The sequence below is a fragment of the Cryptomeria japonica genome, chromosome 7, assembly GCF_030272615.1.
Source record: "Cryptomeria japonica chromosome 7, Sugi_1.0, whole genome shotgun sequence".
Lineage (NCBI taxonomy): Eukaryota > Viridiplantae > Streptophyta > Pinopsida > Cupressales > Cupressaceae > Cryptomeria > Cryptomeria japonica.
Window position 1 is genome coordinate 336,030,440 of NC_081411.1, and position 19,520 is coordinate 336,049,959.

At 32.7% G+C, this 19,520-nt stretch overlaps 1 pseudogene; it reads left to right on the forward strand.

Annotated features, from left to right (window-relative positions):
• Window positions 1-15,648, forward strand: part of LOC131856741 (uncharacterized) — a 32,799-nt pseudogene extending 17,151 nt beyond the window's left edge.
• Window positions 15,649-19,520: the final 3,872 nt, after the last annotated feature.

Consider the following 19,520-nt stretch of genomic DNA (forward strand, 5'->3'; position numbering starts at 1 on the left):
CATTGAAAACAAAAAAAGTAGTTACAAATTCATACCACAATCTAACTCTAATTTTCAGTTGATGATTGGTTCGTTCTTTGTGTCTTAATAGAAAGCCAACTTGCTTTTTACAGTTGAATATCACATCTAAAAATGTGTTTTTAAGGGAGCTTCTAATAACTCGAGATTTTTAACTACACATCATTTTAAAATGTGGAAAAAATTAGACAATTTTATTTATTTTTAACACTTCTTAAAATTGGTTAGAATAAAATATAAATGAAGAGGATATATAAAAGAGCTAAGAACATTATATTACTATTCTTCTTTAATGTTTACATGTATGATATAAGTAGTCTATCCAGTTGGTTTCTATCATGTTTATAATGAATATATCTCACTACTAAAATAATAATTCAAATAAACAACCCGAGCTTAAACAGGATCTTATATTTAATGGACATCAATTTTAAATGTTTGGTTTTTACATGAAATAGAGAAATTTTCAAAATGCAATGCACATCCACTATCAAATATAGCTAGTTCATTTTGATATATGTGGTCTTATGCAATTTTTTTTTTAAGTCATTATATTTCATTACTTTTATTGATGATTATTCATGATAGTGTTTGTTTTAAATTTTTTGAAGGCCAAAATAATCAAGCCTTTGATATACGAGCAACAAGTTTAAAGCCCTCATGGAAAATGAAAACTATGATAAAACAAAATTCTTAAGAACCAATCATGGAAGGTAATTTTGTTCAAGAGATATTATGGATTATTGTGATCTTAATGGTATCTAAAGATAACTCACCGTTTCTTACATACCTCACAAAAATGACATTGTTGAAAGGAGGAATCCTACATTGGTGGAAATGGTAAGGGTTATATTACAAACCAAGAGATTGAGCAATTTCTTTTTGGGCTTATATAGTTGCTATAGTAGTGTATATTCTCAAATAAAGGTTCACTAATGCACTTGCGATGACTCCTTCTGAAGCCTAGTGTGAGATAAAGAATGGTGTTGATATGTTCATGTGGTTGGTCAAAAGAGATAAATTTAGATCCAAAAAGTGAATCATACATTTTTGTTTGGTTTAGTGAATAAAGTAAGGACCACATGTTGTATAATCCTCTCACTAATAGTATTTTTGTGTCAATAGATGTTATCTTTTGATGAAGGGAGAGGTAAGGTTGCAAAATCCTCTTACTAATAGTATGGTTGTGTCAAGGAATGTGATATTTATGCAAGGAGAGTTTATGGAGATCGAAATAGCCATGTTGAGAAGTCAATTTTTTTTTAAATGATAGTGTCAATAATGATGATATTATTAATTAAAATCCCACTAATATTTTAGTTTCTAGCACTACAAGTCCACAAAGTAGCACCTCTTTTAATTCTAGTGCAAGTCAAGCTTCAATTTAAAGTTCTACAAGATAGATAAGAATTTGAAGTGATGTTTACAAGAGGAGTAGAAGTCAGTCCTATGAAGACAATTTGAGAGGTGAGATATTAAAATCTACTTTATTTTTAGAAGATAATGTTGAACAATCATGGTTTGAAGATACATGTACTAATTAGGTTTGAATGAAAGTAATGCAATTAGAGGTAGTTTCTACTAATAGGAATGATATTAAAAAAAATTAAAATATTCCACATGAGAAGAAAAATATTAGTACAAAGTGGATTTACAAGACTAAGTACAACATTGATAGGAGCGTTGAAAGATGTAAGGCATAGTTAGCAATAAAAAGCTTCATAAAAAGGTATGTAATAGATTATGAAGATATATTTACATCAATAGAAAGATAAAAAACTATTAGAATAATGGTTTTAATAACAATTCAAAAAGAAATAGAGCATACATCACATGCATATGAAAGGTATCTTCATAAATGGGTAGTTAGAAAAAGAATTCTATGTCCAACAACCACAAGGTTTTGACATGCAAATTAAATAATAGTAACACCAAGTATACAACCTAAAGAAGGAATTATATGGCCTGAAGAGAGCACCAAGAGATGGTATACTAGGATTGATGGATAATTTTAGTATAATGAATTCAAGAGAAGCAAGAGTGGGCTTACTCTTTACTATAATAAATGAAGTAATGATATCCTTATTGTAAGTTTCTATGTTATTTTTTTTTGTATATTGGTAGTAGTTTTAAGATGAGGGATGAATTTAAAATTGTGTGCAATGCTTTTGGATTTGATTGTGTGAGTTTTTTGCATCAACGTTTCAGATCACACTCTATGAGTGCGATCTGAAACGTTGATGCAAAAAAATCACATAATCAAATCCAGAAGAATTACACATAGACTAATGGATTGTGTAAATCTACAAACATTGAATTTAAAATTGTTAATGATGAATAAATTTGAAATGAAAGCTCTGAGTCTCATGCAATAATTTCTAGGAATGGAGGTACATCATAGTGTAGATATAATATCTCTCAATCATGCCACATCCTCCCAAGTAGCTGAATTATCATCATTTAGGTCCCATTAGACCCTTATCTTCTCTATGTCTTGACGCCTAAGGGTTTTCCTCTAATGATTAAGTGTGTTAGGACTATAAAAATTTGATTTATCTAGGGCTTTGTTTTACCTTTTAAGCTAAATTAAAACCCTAGCTATGTGGTACCCTTAGCTTGCGTTGTTGGCTTGTGATACCCAGTTGTAGGTTCTATTAGTTGCAATTAAGGGTATCATGCTCATTGAGTTGACTGGCCCCAAGTGTCAGCATTCCGAGTTAAGTGTCAGCATTCCGAGTTGAGCCCAGTCAAATTGTCCTAAGTGACTTATGCCCAATATTTTGCTATACTTTTAGCACATGACCCCTCATACCTTTTATGTATCCTAGTAATTCATAAAATATCCACATGCAAGATAAGTCATTTGAGTGATCCTCTCATCATTAAGACACATGCCTATCATTGGTGGTTTTTCAGGTTCTAGTGATCCAACAATGAGGTTGTTCAACTATATGGCCTGGGTGGTAAAATGTTTATCGACGAAGCTTCAAATATTTTTGAGTGCTCGATTGAGCCCCAATGATCCAATGACAAGATAGAGTGATCACATCTATAAGAGAAAGCATAAAGGCGGAACTTATGCCCATCATTGGGTGCTCTTTTGAAACCCAACAACCTAAAGATCAAAGGTTAAAATAGGGAATAGTTCAAGAATGTGGGTCCACATATCGTTGAAGCTTAGAAGCATTGTTGAAGTGGTTTTTATCTCCCAATGATAGAGTGGGAGACTAAAGTGGCGGGCCTGACTATGAAGGTGATGCGGAAATAATAACATGTGGGTTCAACTCCGATATGTCATTGAGACCTTTTCTTGGCCTCAACAATCTAGCAATAAAAAATTTTAGTAGTGGTGATGCACATGGTGGCACATGCAAATGATGAACTAGAAACTAAAGTGTATTTCTTGAAATTGGCTGGCCATTAGAACATCTAGTGGTTTCCAATGACCTAGTGATGTTATGATCATCTTCAAGGGTCTATCAGTGGAACATATGGATATCGTTGGGTTCCTTTCAATATCCCAGCAATCCAACAATGATAAGTAAAAGTCAAGTTGGTTGATGTGGAAGTCCATGCGGTAAATGTGGCAAGCAAAAAATACATCATTGGGAGTCTACTCATCATGGAAGCATTGTTCAAGCCTCAACAATCCAATGACACCATCTTAATGGAAATTAAAAGTTGTCTCATCACTATGACATGTATGCATCGTTGGGTTCCCTCTTTAGGCCCAACGACCCAGTGACAACCCAGTGACATTAATGAACAAATGAGATTAGCTTAAAATGGGAATCCAAATGGATATTTACAAGTTTCACATTTTGCATACCGAATCTTATGAGGGTCTTCTCGGCATATTTCTACTATGATAACCAAATATTACCATGTTCCCTGTCTCTATGTATGTCTATGCCCAAATATTTTTTTGTTGCTCCTAGATCCTTCATATAAAATGTCATACCCAAGCAAGCCTTTAACTAATTGATTTAAGCCATTCTTTTACTTATTACAAGCATATCATCAACATATAACACCAAGATAATGAATAACTCATTTTTCCAAATTTGAAAGTAAAGACAATGGTCATACTCACTTCTTACAATTCTTTGGTTCACCATAAAGGAATCAAAATTCTTGTACCATTTCCTGGTGACTACTTTAGGTCATACTATGAATTCTTGAGTTTTCAAACAAATTTTATATTGTGATCTTGAAAAAACCCTTTTGGTTGTTCCATATACATATCCTATCATCCAAATCTCCATGTAAAAATACTATTTTAATATCTAGTTGCTCTAAATCAAGGTCAAGTAATGCAACTAATAATAATACAACTTGAATAGAAACAAGCTTAACAACTCGTGAAAAAAACTCATGAAAATCAATACCCTCTTTCTGAGAATTTTCTTTTTCTACCAACCTTGCTTTGTACCTCACAATCTTATCATCAACACCCTTCTTCAGTTTGTGGACCCACTTGCAACCAATAGCTTTCCTACCCTTTGGAAGTTCTAACAAGTCCCATATCTTATTCTTCTCCAAGACATCCATTTCTTCTTTCAGTGTTATTTTCCATTTAGCATTTTTAGTGCCATTAACTGCTTCCTGATAACAACTTGGTTCCCCATCATTAGAAATCAAAGCAATTGATGAAATTAAATCATCATACCTTTTAGGAAGATTTATGGCTCGTGTAGATGTCCTTAGAGATGGTTATGGTGTTTCCACATTTTCTTGTATGTCTTCTAGATCTACACCTTCTTCTTTAGAAGTCATTTCCTGCTCCATCTGTTTTGGAGATGGATGCGTCTCCAACTGAACTTGTTGATATTATGGTACTTGTTCCTGTTCCAAATCATTTTATACAAAGTGATTTTGTTAGAGAAGATTCATCAAATACTACATTTGTGCTAACGATGATTTTGTGGGTAGTAGGATCCCATAATTATATCCCTTAACGCCATCACTATAACCAATAAATGAGCATTTCTTGGATTTAGGTTCTAATTTAGAATGTTGATCCTTAGAAATAAGAGCATAAGCATCACAACAACAAAAACAATTAGATTTGAATAATCACATGAATGGTTTGTCCATACCTCTTCAAGAATCTTACAATCTATTGTAACTAATGGTGACCAATTTACCAGATAACATGTTGTATTAACTGATTCTACCTACAACTCTTGCTGCAATTTGGCATTAGTGAGCATTCTCCTTGCTCTTTCTAGAAGAGTCTTATTCATGCGTTCAACAACACCATTTTGTTGAGGAGTGTAAACTGTAATTTTATGCCTTACAATCCTATCTTTCTTGCAATAATTTTCAAACTCCAAAGATGCGAACTCACCTCCATTACCTATTCTTAAATACTTGATTGATCTGCCAATACTCTTTTCAACCAAAACTCTAAATTGCTTGAATACACCAAACACATCATCTTTTCTTTTAATAAAATAGACACATACTTTTCTAGAGTAGTCATCTATAAATATCGCAAAATATGATGCTCCTCTGAAAGAAACTATAGGGGATGGAACCCAAACATTTGAATGGACATAATATAAAACACCTTTAATTGTATGACTTCCCGATTTAAACTTATGTCTATATTTCTTCCCAAAGACACAATGCTTGAAAAAATTCAAAATCAAAGATTTAAAACTTGGAAGTGACTTACGGTTTACTAGTACCTTTAACCCTTTATCTCTCATGTGATCCAATAGTTGATGCCATAAATGAGTAGATTCATTTGCTTCCTTAGATACTATCATTTCCTCATTTATCTCAGTACACCACTATAGCCTATAAAGGTTTCTGACTTTTGTAGCCTTCATGACCACTAAAATGCCATTGGACACTTTAAGTACTCTACCTTAACAAGAGAATTTATAACCACCATAATTCAAAACACCCAAGGAAATTGAATTCTTTTTTAGTTTTGGTACACATCTAACCTTTGTTAATGTCTTTACACCACCATGAAACATCTTGATTCTAATACTCCCAATTCCAATAGTCTTAAAATAAGAATTATTTCTCATAAGAACAACACCTCCATCAATATGTTGATAAGTGAAAAATCAACTCCTATGTGGAGACATGTGAATGTAAGCACCAGAATCCAAAATCCATTCATCTTGATGTCGTAAGATATTACAAACAGATAACACTTCACCAACCATACCAGAACCAGTCTTAACAAATTTCTCTTCCTTTTTGGATCCATCATTCTCCTCTTTCCTTTTCCAACAATATTTCTTGAGACACCCTAATTTATTGCAATACCAACATTTTATAGTACCCTTTTTACCTCTTGACTTGGATCTGGATTTACATCTCGAACGCTCTGACTTTTCTGTGGATCAACCTCTAGTCACCATTGCTTCTAACATGGAGGTTTCTACATTAGACTTCCTCTGCAGCTCTTCAAAAAACAAAGCTCCCACAAAAAAATCAAATTCAAGAGATTCAGTTGTACTAAAGCTAATAGAAGTGACTAAGTGATTCCATGTTTGGGCAAAGAAGATAGCAATGTGACTTCCTTGTCTTCAACTTTGATTTTTACATCCATACTTCCCAACTGACAAGTAAGAGTATTCAAAAAATTTAAATGCTTGATAATTTTCGTACCTTCATTCGCAAACTATGCAATTGCCTCTTCAAGTAGATTCAGTTTGTCAAGGATTTTGCCATGTAAAGAACCTCCATTCTACTCCATAAACTTGTTGTTATATCTTCTCCAACAATATTAAAGAGAAGCTCAACTGCCAAACACAACCAAATTGTGCTTAGATCTCTCATATCTAGATCTTCCTAGTCCTCATCGGACATATCTCAATCCTTGTTGCACTAACAAATCTCGTTTCTTGAGCTTCCATAGCTCAAAGCTATATTTTTTATTAAATTTCTTCACCTTAAACCTACCATTGGAATCCTTTGCCATTTGATGTTGGAAAAATTAACACCAAATTCTAACACAACCACTACAAAAATAATTTCTCTGATACCACTTGTTGTGCAAGTGAAAGCAAAAACCCCAGATAATTAAATATTGCAAATAGTTTAGATGCAAAGAAATATTGAAGAAAAGAAATGAACATCAAAACAACACACAAGACACAAATTTACATGGTAAAACCTTGACAAAATACCAACAAAACATCCACTGGGCAAGGTATCAATATTCTTATTTCTCGGGAGAAAATAATTACAAACTCCATAGCTGCTCTTCTTTCTGTAGTCTAAATTTGCAAATACAACAACAACAATTACATACATTTTCCTTCATAGGAAACATAGATATATACAAAATTTATTCTAAATGCAACCACCACCAACATAGAAATATCCCGCTCAACTCTTTAAAAGAAAGTAGGAACTTTCTCACAAGGAAAAAAATAAAAAAAAAGTAAGAACTTTCTCACAAAGAATAAGTGCTATTCTAAAGGTGAGAAGAAATTAGGAATTTCTCATTTCTATTATTTCATGTTTCTAATTGTTATTGTCTAGCAATCACTAGTGAAACAATCAAATTCTTGTGCAATTAATACGAAACATGACCAACATAGTCAACTACACCAAAATGTACAAAATAATGGTGTAGAAAGAAATAATTAAGCAAATGAAAAATGTGTAAATTAACAATGTCCCATAAGATATTCAAATCCAAATTTTTAGGAGGTGACATAAAACCCCTAGAAGAACCCATACACCCATAATAAGAGGATGAAGTGGTGAGATATCATGCCAAATACAATGCCCTAAACTTAGTCATCCACTAGGACATGGCTTTTACATGATACAATGAGTATCAAAGAAATGGACACCCTATATGGCCACAATTGGAGGATGAAATTGGAGAGTGTCACTTTTAATACAATACCTTAGATTCAACCATCCATCAAAACATATATTTTGAGTAGTATTATAATACAAGAAATGGGCAGAGGAGGAGAATGCACAAGGAAAAAAAGCCAAAATTGTGGACTGTAAACGATTTCCTTATGGTTTGTAGAGAAGCTTTTGACAATTATGTGATTGATTATTTAATCTCCAAAACTATTGATTATGTGATCTTGTATGAGGGATTAAGACAAAGTATATTCTAATTGATTTTATTGATAATATATTGGTTCAGATTTAGAGGTTAGTTTTCTTAGGAAAATGGATTACACTTATCACCTATTAGGTGTGTTTTTCATATTATTTTTGGTTTAGAACTGAATAATTTTAGTTACTACACTACTCTTCTTATAGGCTAATATTGGAATGTGGAGATATGTTCTATCAAGGATGATTATAATAAATGATAGCTATCTCTTTAAAATGTAAACCAATTGTAATCGTTAATATATGAAGTTTGATTGCTTATTTTACTTACTTGAAATTTATGTTATGTAAGTTTGTAACCCCATTTTTGGTTGTACAATATGTCATGACTCACTTGCAAACAAATCACTACAAATCAATAAATCCACAAATGGAGTGACTTTGTGATCATCATAAAAGACATTAATAATTGTTATTAATTGATAGTTCTCCTCAAGTCAACAATTGACGTAAAGGTTGTAGGAAGATGTGAATTTCCTTGGTCAATAAGAATCTCTAACAATTTTTGTAAAAATATTCTTGATTAAAAAGTTTAAATTAAAAAAGAAATGCTTACTTTGAGTAAGAAAATTTATAATATATAATTACATGACAAATACAAAGACTAATAACTAATTAAATCATGTTGCAATTTTAATTATTATAATATAAATAGTAAAAAAATTAACATTGTGAAGTGGTTCTTAAAATCTTTAAGAAATGAGATAGTTTGAATATAGATGATAATCTTCACTTGAGGTATTCCTCCAATTCATTATATACGACAAAGAACAATATAATTAGTTATCTATTAATTTTACTCACTCTACTCGAATATCAAAGAGTAAATAACAACTTTACACCCTAAAAAATTATATATATAATTAACTTTTGATTGTTGAATTCACGATGTACCTTCAAAGAAATGGAAATAAAATGAGATTTGAACAAATTGCTCATTTCTTAAACATTAAGAAATATGTGAAATTTATAATTACTCATTTCTTACTCATCGTATTCAAATCTGACTCGAAAGTCTCTTTTACTGGATGATTTTGGCGACTTTTCAATGCTTCAGTTGATTGTACGCAATTGCCGTTCTTCTACCGGCCAAGACTCTTGACTTGACTGACTCCAGATCGTCAACGATATACGGTCTTTCGCGATAAAGTGTATGAAGCTAGTTTATTCATTGCTGTATCTTTAGGGTTTGATAGCCATTTTCATGATTGTGTGGATCATAGTATTGCGCAAGTTATTGTCGAACTCGTTGAAAACTAACAAATTCAGAAGAGATATCATGAGTTTTGGGTCTTTGATGAGAAGAGTAAATTTGATGTAAAATACAATTTAAAAATATTTATTAAAAAAATCTTTGTGGATCTTATTTTAAAATTGTTTTTTAGATAAAATGAACGGTAAAATCAATAATGTTAGAAATTTTAAACACAATGATGTGCTTTATAAGTTATTATATTCACTAGACATGGATGCATCAATAACAGATCTTGCTCATAAGATACCAGATGCAAGTTGAGAGATCTAGGGCTGAAGATCTATGTATGAAGATATAGTACCTCTTGGTCAGAGGGCACTAAGTTACACGGCCATCCATAGGACACGCTCTTAGAAGATAGCTAGTAGTGGAGGGGTAGAGGGACCTATGAAGCCACCCAGGCTAGCACCTAAGGAATCGTTAAAGCAAGGTGATGCATGACCATCTCAGCCTCATGTGGAGAGGCACTCTCGCTTAGAGGTTAGAGGAAACACTCGTTGATTTGTTATCTTTATATGAGACACTTATTTATTTTGATCAAGCCTATGAGCTCCATTTTTGTTAGTCACTCCAATTTTGTACATTGATGTGATTTTTTGATATGTATATGAGATGCATTATTTTTGGTAGTGACTATATAATGTCTACATGATTTTCTATGCATGATATACTGTTTATATGATTTTGTGTACATGATCCTATGTTGTTTATGGTCTATGTTTTTGATAAAGATAAATAGGTTTTACAGGCACTTGAAACCCAAAGTTTTACAGACCAAGGGCAGCAGCCAAAAAGACATGAATCATAAGAGAAACAGGGGATAAACCACACAAAGACCCAACACCAAAAAAAAAAAAAAGTCTCCAAAAAAGACAGGAAAAGGCCCTCAACTGGGTGAGTGCACCAATTCAGTATTCTTCTAAATAATTTTCTTGTTGATTTTCTCCAGATCCTCCATGATGAATTTGGAGGTACCTTGGTCTTGGCTCTGACTCATTGTCCTAGTATAGGGACCCAAACTAGTCTTCCCTCCAGCAGCACTTTGGCCACCCTTCGAAGCATTCCTTTTTTGCTTTTCCCCCAAGGGAGGATCACTGGCTATGGGTCTGGTTCTATAGTCGGTCATCATGGCATTAATTTTCTCCAAACCTTCAGCACTATTACTCATCACCTCCCTGCTAATTTCCACTAGATTATTCAAGTTGTCTTTGATGTCATTCACATACTCTTCCAACTTATCAATTTTGCGCTCGTGGAAGATCTTCATAGTTTCAACATCCTGAGATATCTTCTAAATCATGCTCATGATCTTTTCATTTTTACTAGGCCTAGGGGACTCCGTGAAAGTTTCAATAATTCCCTTAATCCCATCTTTCAGGGTTCCAATTTCCTTATCCACCCACTTCCAGTAGTTCTCCTGGCCCCTAGTGACCTCCAAAATCAAGACTTCCAGCACCTTTTCCCCCTTTTATCACCTTCATTCTCCTTAATCAATGTCTCCTATTTCTCATTATCCACATTGATGGGGATTTCCAACCTAATCTCATGGTCCTTGTCTTTGGACCCACTTTACTTGGTCAATTTTATTTTCTTCTTGATGGGGGTCTCCAGGACTTGCATTTTTCTACTACTGGATTTAAATTTGCTTGTCGCCCACCATCAAGGATTGGTTTTTCTGCTACTATTAGTTCTCGAGGTCACCGTAGCCTCCCCTTCTTTCTTTGGTCTATACTCAGGGTCCTCTGAATCCTTGATATCACGCCAATCCATGGCAGTTATTTATGGTCTATGTTATAATATTTATTTGATGCATATTATGGTTAATAGGATATCTATGATTTTCTTTATCTATGTGATCAAGCTTATAATTTCTATGATATATCACAATGCACATGGATTTGTAATGACCACATAGATACCTATGATGATGATGCTAACATTTGTATATAGGATTTCATGATATGTGGATATGTACATGTTTACTAATGCTTATATGGTGTGATGATTATGACTCTATAGGATTTCTATGTCTTAATCATGTATACACATGATATTACGATGCAATGATTATGATAATATTATGACACCTATATGTATGCCATGTCTAACATTTGTATGAATGTAGGATGATATAGTTGATGCATTGTTTTGTGCCTTATAGCACTCAACCAAAGTGACTACAAGGACTAACAAAAGAATTATTAGTTAGAAAACAAAAAGTTAGTGAGAAGGGAAGAAATTTAGTGGATGAAAGGAGAGTTGATTGATATTAGATTATATATGCTTGGTTGATCCATTAAAATGCAATTGATTAAGATTGATTTATTTAATTGAAAATCGATTGATGGACTAGTCTTGAGCTTTCATTGTGCTTTCACTAATGCACAAAAAAATCATCATAGAGCATTATTATTTTGTAAATGGATATATTACACCAAGGTATGGAAATAACAAGGTGGGGACTAACCCTTTGTGTAGACAAACACATTCTAGAAAAGGTGTGTCTTGACTCACACTAGTGACAATAGGACCTTATCGGAATATGTGAGGAAGTAACCAAAAAGCATGTTAACCCCGATGCAAGAAATCATTTGATGACCTTTAACTTGCACAAGATGTTTTTATTATGCCAAATTAAACTCCAAGACCTTCAACTCCAAGATATATTTTTGGTATTCTTTTGTCCCATTTGTTCTAATTCTACATTCAATTAAGGATTATCATTCAAGTAGTCATTTCTTTTCCAATATCACCTAGTTTGTTCTAATTTAAAATTCAACAAATTTTCTTCAATGCTAAACACATTAACAAGATCACTGTCCTTATAGCTATTTCTATTTTTTTTCCATAATTTAGTTGGATTAAATCTAAGTCAACAAAAAAATGGATTGGGGTTCAAAACTTTATTATTAAAGATAGGTAAACCTCTAATATTATTAGAATCTATAATGTTTGTGTAATCTACAATAGATGGAAGATCTAGCTAAACATTTTAAACAATCCTTTTTAGTGGCATCTTGAAACTTTAGCTTAAAAAGCCTTGTAATGATCTCTTATGGGGGTTTCGCCTTGTCCAATAATATTCTACTACCAAATTATGTGATAACCAAAGTGTCTTACAAGTTGCTAATAATTTGGCTTCTTCATATAAAGTGAAGCATATAAAAGTTGATGCTCATTAATTGAAGATCTTGTTTAAGCTAATGTTGTTCATTTGCAATAATATTTTAGTAGCGAGCAAACAATTGGCATAATCATTGTGTGCAAGATATAAACAAATGATTTAAAAAGCATAAAATATTTGATATGTTAGATGTTAACTTTAAAGAAGAATATTAATATAATGTTCTCACCTCTTTATATGTCCACTTTGTTTATATTTTACTCTAGAATTTATCTTAAAATCATTGATCTTTCATTTATTTTTTTAATACAAACATTAAATACTTTTCTCAATTTATCATTTTCTGTCTCCCACACACATAAAACAATTAACCCACTATTACAATACAACTTTAAAAAGTAGTCCCCAATTAATTACCTAGTGTGAATAACCACATATCCTAGATATACCACAAATAAATAATTATTTAATTAAAAAATAATAATAAATTATTCTATGCAATGCATACAACACCTAATCACAATAGATATGATATCTTTATCAAATAGATCATATGGGGATTTTCATAAACATAAGTATATATATTTTTTGTCTTTCTCCAATGAGAAATATAGCCATTGTAAAAAACATATAGTAATGGTTGAGTTATCCTTTCTAAATGTACTTTCTTAAGATAACAACCACCCATTATAATTAAATTGTTTATTAAATTTATAACAATATTAAATTATTTTATGATAAGTAAAATTGAGTTCATAGTTTGTAGAATATGAATGTCTATACCTACTTTTCCTTCTAAAAACATTGAATACACATACTTTTCAATTCTTTAGGTTAAACAATTGAATGCAGTAAAATGTACAAAAAATCAACAATATTCTAGAAGTTAGATTTAGATCAAGGAAAAAGTTAGCATTATTCCAAACAACTTTGTTATTTATCCACACCTAACCAAGATCTTCATCTATTAAAGAGGTATATAGACACAACTCTACAATATATGACTTTTCTTCGCAAGGAAACAATTTGCAAACCATGTGTATTTTATTTTCATTTCAAATGTCTATATGTTTTTTGTATTTGAATTTTTATTCTTACAAATAAAATAGAAACTTCTCTACAAATATTTTAGAATATCAACACTGACACCTTGAAATTTTATTTATATACATGCAAAATACACCATACCTACATAATCTGAGAGTAGGAGATTCTAAACCTTTTTATGATGTTATTTTTCAAACTAGTGAATGGAATGAGTAGGAAATTCTAAACCTTTTTATGATGTTATCTTTCAAACTAGTGAATGGAATGAACAGGAAATTCTAAACCTTTTTACTAAGTTATTTTTCAAACTAGTGAATGAAATGAGTAGGAAATTCTGAACCTTTTTATGATGTTATTTTTCAAACTAGTGAATGAAATGAGTAAGAAATTCTAAACCTTTTTATGATGTCATTTTTCAAACTAATAAATGAAATAACTTATAACTTATAAAACATATCTTTATGTTAAAAAAGTTCTAAATCACTCCTCCCCTGCACCATTTTGAATTAAATTTAACCTTGCCATTAAATCTCAATGACTTAAAACCCATAATATCTCTTTAACAATTTGTTCATTTTCAACGAGTTTGGCAAGAACCATAATATCTCTTTAACAATTTGTTCATTTTCATTTTCATAATATATCATAGCATATTCCTTGACATTAGTCAAAAATTCGCTTGGCACAACTTCTAATCCTCCCAACAACCCATGCTGGTGAGCTATGGTCTAAGCCTGTTAGTCAATGACAACGACAAACACCTAATGAGATTATTTTTTTCCCATGGGGTATATGCTGGAAAGATCGCGTGTATTTCCCCTCCGACGACCAACTCATTTTGCCCAAAGGGACTGTCTATACTCATATACACTCATTGGCTTTGGAGTAGTGCAGATTCATTGCAGACAGTATTCATCGAAGGACCTCAATTTCTCCCACATGCAAAGTGCAGATTCATTTCAGGGAGCTTGGAGTGCATGTACACAAGTATCATTTCATTAGTTTCTTTTCGGGAAGCGACGGTGATTTGATGGCACTGGCACACCACAAATTTATGATTATTGTTCTATCGCAGCTTCTTGCTATTATTGCTCTTGCCATTGCTTTAATTTTTTCATTTCTACAGTGGCGGAGGCGTCGGCAAAGACGGGCACAAAGGTGCGCAGAGTCCTCGAATGCATTCCTTAGAATGTTCAGTTACGAGGAGTTGAAGACCATAACTGGGAATTTCAGAAATAAGCTGGGCAGCGGCGGATTTGGTTCAGTGTTCAAAGGAACTCTAACAGATGGTACGCTTGTAGCCGTAAAGAAACTGGAGGTTTCAAAGCAATGTGAAAAGCAATTCCGAACGGAAATCAACTCTGTGGGAATCACAAATCACAAGAATTTGGTGAGGCTTAAAGGATTTTGTGCACAAGGATCACGAAGATTACTGGTTTATGATTACATGTCGAACGGTTCTCTAAATTCTTTCCTTTTCACAAAGAATTCAAAACGGCAATCGAAGATACTGGATTGGAGAACCCGATTTGAGATCGCATTGGGTACTGCAAATGGATTACTTTATCTACATGAAGAATGCAACGATCGCATCATTCATGGCGACATAAAGCCTGAAAACATTCTGCTAGATAAGGATTTTAGTCCTAAGTTGGGGGACTTCGGCTTAGCAAAGCTTGTAGCTAGAGATTTCAGCGAGGTACTAACGACTACCAGAGGAACGAGAGGATACTTGGCTCCCGAATGGGTCTCTGGCCTTCCCATCACCCCCAAGGTTGATGTCTACAGTTTTGGCATGACTCTCTTGGAAATCATATCAGGCCGAAGAAATCTGGACCTAAATGTGCAAGAATCAAGTAGGTATTACCTTCCAGCTTGGGATAAAGAGCAAATTTGTCAGAGAAACATGATAAATATTGTGGATAAAAGAATTGCAAGTGATGCAGATGTCGAAGAGGTGAGAAGAGCTGCTCTGGTAAGTTTGTTATGCATTCAAAATGATGAGAATGTCAGGCCAAACATGGCACAAGTGGTGCTGATGCTTCAAGGTAGGAGAGAGGCTTACACCCCACAGATCCCAACCAGCGAGTAAAAGACGGAGGGAGCACAGATAGCGATAGCGATAGCGATTGTATTGTTTGAAATTACGTGGGTGCTTCGTCAAGCTTGAATAATGGCGTTTGGAGAGCCGACCATGATGTATGAACTAAGTATCTATAAGCGTAGAATTGTTTGCTTGACCTTGTGTGTACGTACTAGTATTGTTGAAAGAGGAAGAAATAGATGATCTTATAAATGTCAATAAGTATATGCTAAGTGTAATAAGTGTGAAGTTTAAAATGAAATCAAATGATTAGCAATGTTTTAAGTTTTTAATAAGGTTTACATGTCAATATTTATAAAGGTAAAGTCTGAATTCTTTGTTTTGTTGTACAACCTGCAAATCAAGTTTTTGTGGACACTTCAACTTTATGAACAAGCAGCATGAACATGAGTTGTCATAAGGAAGAAAATGCTAGTTGTGTTGATGCTCCTTGCTTTAGACACTGAAACTATTTTTGTAGTTTATCCAGCAAAACACTAAACAAATAGAAGTGCAAAAGTTATTCATAAAGAAAGGACAAGGTGCTATTAGTAAGCAACTACAGAGAGTTTATGTATTCATGTTGTTCAAGTCTAGACTGAAATCTATTTTATAGGAGTTATATGATTATAGAAGTAAGTTATGTAACATATTTTCAATTATCAATTGGACCTCCATTTCATATGCTTCTAATTTTTGCAATGTTGTATTGTTAGTATGTTGTACAATTTGATGTTTATTTCAAACTAGTTTTTTTTAGAAGTTTTTCTTAACAACATTTATTTGAGATGAAAATGCCTTTTTTTTTGGTTTTTTTTTAATCCACATGTTCTTAATTCTTTAGCAAATAATATTTTGATGTGTGAAACAAATATTTATTTTATATAGTTAAAATACTCTAATTATAATTTTTATAGATCTTTAATTGTTTCATTTAATTATCTTCAATATTTAACTATTAGTAAAAATCATTTTCTATAAAATGCAAGAATTATACATAGAGGAAAGGAGTCAGTAATGGACATAGCTAACATTGTGCATCTTAACCTCCTAAACAGTTCATCTGATTTCAACAAATTTTTTTTGTTGCCTCTGCATGTGACTTAACTGCTTAAAGCTATTGTTTTGGCTTGTGGGTAGTAACGATGCACATTGTGGAATTCATTGTGTACACAAAGGTCAAAAAGTACAAATTTCAAAGTTTGGTCCAATACATAATCACCTTTGCGCCAATAGTAGATAACTCTAAATAGCTAGTAGTAGTGGACAAATGCCCTAGTAGTTAAACACAAATGACCCAGTAGTGGTGCACAAATGTCCTAGTAATGGGCTAATTATGGTCAAGAAAGCTAAAAAATTATCCACTATTGGTATATGTGATATTAATTAATGAACCTTCCATTACCATTTTTTTTGGCTCCTACTATGTCTACTAATGGGGGGTGAGGTTAACAAAAAGATGACGGTTATTGGTCCTATGTCCACTACTGACTCCTTTCCCCTAACATTGTTAGAATTTTTATTTAACATTACATATTTGATTTTAGTATACATTGCATTTACAATCATCTATTACTCAATTAGAAAATCAATTGATAACTTTAGCCTTCTACATTGATAGTACATTTGATTAATTAAGAGAAAACTACACTAAAACTTGCCAACAAAAAAATAAAATAACAAAAATACAGTTTATTATGTGTACTGCACTTGTACATTTAACATCAACAAAAACATTGAACTTTCACCAAGAACTTAACACAGTGCATCTCTTGTTAAAAAATTAAAACATTGCTGATCATTTCATTTTAATTTTAAGCTTCACAATTTTAAACTTCACACTTATTACACTTAGCATATATTTATTAACGCTTGTCAGATCATCTATTTCTCCCTCATTCAACAATACTAGTACACACACACACAAGGTCAAGCAAACAATTCAACATTCATCTACTTAGAGCATGTTCCCATGTGGCTGCTTAGCTTATTTTGGCTAGTAGCCGCTACTCAATATTTTTAGGAACTATTTGTTGAGTAGCTGGCCCCATGAATATTTTTCTTTACTGCTTATTTTTAAACAGAACATTGTAATCTCTTATTAATAGTATTAATACTAATTTGTGCACTTAAAAATTGAAAAACAAAATAGAAATAAAATCTTTAAAAAAAGAGGGAGAGCAAATTGTGGAGCCACATGGCACTTTTGTTAATAAGCAGTCATGCTTATTTCCAGCCCCCCCTTTTCTTCCATGGCTTATTTTTAATTTCTAAAAAATAGCCGTTCCACCAAAGTAGGGAAAGATTCTAAATTATCCTTTTTGTCACAATTTTAAAGTTGCATGGGAACACTTAACTGCTTAAATTTAGCCTTGGACTTTTTACTAGGGAATTTGGATCTCCTTGGAGACTTTGACTTGCCTTTATTGTCCTTCTTCTTGCCTTTCTCTATTCATATTCCACGAGCAAAAAGGGCCTCATTAGCCATCTTAGAAGACTTCATCTGCATTTCTTCAAACAACAACAAAGAAACCACATCTTCCATCTTGAAAGTGGTTATTGTGCTTCCAATAACCATTACAAGGGGATCCCATTAATTGGACAAAGAACACAATAGGAGCATGCATCTTTCCTTATCATCAATTTTTACACCAATAGAGCTTAGTTGCGCAACTAAAATATTAAAAGCATTCATATGATCTACAACAAATCCTCCTTCCTCCAGTCTCGAAGAATACAACTTTTTCCTCAAAAAGAGCTTATTTACCATGGATTTCCCTTGATAAATATCACCAAGCTTTTTCCAAAGTGTACCTATAGTCTTCTCCTCATGAACATTAAGGAGCACAAAGTCAGCTAGATAGAGTCTTATCAAACCCTTGTTTTCTAATCCAATGTATCCCAAGTATCTTACCCTGTTGTTTGAGGCTTAGTCCCACAAGTCTCTATCAACAACCATGTCTTCCATCTAGGGTTTCCAAAGCCCAAAATTGCCACCATTGAATTTCTCCATCTCTATCCTTCTAGATGGGCTTGCCATCTTAGATCTATAACTAGGCTAAGAAACTTCTACCTACAAAAGCTCCTACTAAAAATAGATTTGCACAAAAAACCAAGCTACAACCCACTAATGAAAACAAAGTTGGCCAGGCTCTTCAATGCCAATTAAAATGAAAGCAAATGAGCAAAACCAACCTTCTCAAAAGCATCCTTATTCAATGAATTTGCTACACATAAATGGAAACTCCTTTTTGGACAACTCTTGCATAAATAATATTAAACACAAATATTATTTACTCCTCAAATGCAAGGTGTTCAAGAAAATCAAGTCTTCTACCAAAATAGAATTTTGTATTTTGCTCCAGGTTTATTCACGAGGAAGATATGATCCTATCGATTTTTTTTCCAAATTAGTGCTAAAGAATAGGAAGCAATTGCCACATGTTGCTTGGAAGGAACTTTGAGGAGCTCCTAAGAATTTTTTTTCTTCAAAGTTCACTTCTTGTGACAAGTGTCACAATTTCCCTCTCTCCTCAATGCTTGTTGATCACACTTTGAAAATTATATTATAAGAGTAAATCATTAAAATCAGCAACATAAGACCATTAAAACTAATTAAATTAAATCCACTTGAAACTTTTAAGATCATTGAAACACCTTAATCCCAACAGCAAGCATACCTGCACTATTTGCCATTTAAGTTCCAATTGAACATAAACATATACCTGCCAAAATTGTGGTTGCCATTTGCTTCGATCTGCAAGAAGTTTGTCTATTTCTGCAATCAAATATGATATATACAATAAAATAATAAACAACATTATATTTAAATGGATTTAGACAGAAAGCAATTGGGAGGGCTTGAAAAGTGACCACCGTAA